This window comes from Aedes aegypti, chromosome 1 (genome assembly GCF_002204515.2).
Source record: "Aedes aegypti strain LVP_AGWG chromosome 1, AaegL5.0 Primary Assembly, whole genome shotgun sequence".
Lineage (NCBI taxonomy): Eukaryota > Metazoa > Arthropoda > Insecta > Diptera > Culicidae > Aedes > Aedes aegypti.
This window is the reverse complement of record NC_035107.1, coordinates 168800899-168802808: the sequence shown is the minus strand read 5'-3', so window position 1 is coordinate 168802808 and position 1910 is coordinate 168800899.

The window sequence follows — 1910 nt, the reverse complement described above, 5'->3', positions numbered from 1 at the left end:
CGAACGCTGCACACCGCTAACCATACATGCTCATTTTTATTGCAATATGATAAACAAGCTGTTGTTGACACTACGATTACGCAGATGAGTCGCCAAGCGCCGCTCCGGAAGGCAACAGAACTCATATCTTCTTCTTCTTCCTCCTGGCGTTACGTCCCAACTGGGACAAAGCCTGCTTCCCAGCTATCACAGTTATTAACTGAGAGCTTTCTATGCCAATTGACCATTTTTGCATGTTTACATCGTGTGGCAGGTACGAAGATACTCTATGCCCTGGGAAGTCGAGAAAATTTCCAACCCGAAAAGATCCTCAACCGGTGAGATTCGAACCCACGACCCTCAGCTTGGTCTTGCTGAATAGCTGCGCGTTTACCGCTACGGCTATCTGGGCCCCATAGTAGTAGTATAGTACTCATATAGGCGCATTAATTATCACAAGTCCGTATCACACAGTGCTCAAAAAGATAAATTTGGAGGTGTTGATCGAGAAATCAGATAAAAAGCTCACACATTACGATTTAACGTAATAGCTTTAATTTCTATTAGGTACCAACAATAGATAAATAGGTAGTCAATTGCTATTGGTACTCTTTCAAGGAAACTGAATAATTTTAATATTTTCTTCGAATAAACAACTGAACATCAATATTTATATTTTTATGGTACATATATTTTCAAGATAATAAATAAAAAAAATTAATATTGTTTAGTTTGAAATTTCAAGATATGACCTTCATTTTGACCAAAATCTTATTGCGTTTTCGACTATAGTACTCAGCAACTCATTAGCGTCCAACCATGAAAAATGACCTACAAAATTGTATTTCAGTGGTATAGGGGTATACTCTAAGAACGGGAGCAAAGGAAACACCTGCACAATCTATATCTCACTGTCGCTATCATATTAAGAATACAGATATGCTTAAATTCTACCTCTTCCAAGAGTATACGCAATAACAACAAACCTCAAATTTTGTAGTGTTAGTAGGAGCAAAGTTAACGTCACTGCAGATAAGTTTGCGGTTTGCAACTATTTACTGAAGCAAAAGAGTACACATGACCGAGAAAGTAAAACCAACAGCATCACATCTACGATGGAAGTAACCCTGACATGGTTTGCTGAATCTACAGAAAAACTATCCGCGTTGATTTACGGCTCTAGTAGTTCCGGTTCGAAAACCCCACTAGGTACAATTGGGTACACATATTATGAACATATTTAGTCCTATTAACTTAATTAATATATTGTAATTGGTGACGCCATAACACTCAAGAAAGGACAATTTTGGATGCGATAGCTCACACGGATCAATCTTTAACATAAGAGATTAGTAACGCCCAAGTTTTGCAAACTTATACAAAATTATACAGCCCAAAGGGTGCTAGTTCAAAAGCCTTACTTGCACAAAAGGAATTTTTACATAAATAACCTCGTGAAACCAGTTTTTGCTGTTAACAGCAAACATGAAAAGACAAACTCATATACTGTTCCTCGTTTCTGAATTAGCTACCAGATATAATACAAAAAGGGGCCCTGATAGCCGTAGCGGTAAACGCGCAGCTATTCAGCATGACCAAGCTGAGGGTCGTGGGTTCAAATCCCACCGGTCGAGGATCTTCCCAGGGCATAGAGTATCTTCGTACCTGCCACACGATATACACATGCAAAAATGGTCATTGGCATAGTAAGCTCTCAGTTAATAACTGTGGAAGTGCTCATAAGAACACTAAGCTGAGAAGCAGGCTCTATCCCAGTGGGGACGTAACGCCAGAAAGAAGAAGAAGATATAATACAAAAAGACAAAAGGCTGATCCATTTCCAACGTCTGATTTCAAATAAATTGTCTTACACTATATTCCAAAAGACTTCTGCTAGTGTTAGGCTATGATGCTAATGCTTATCACATCAT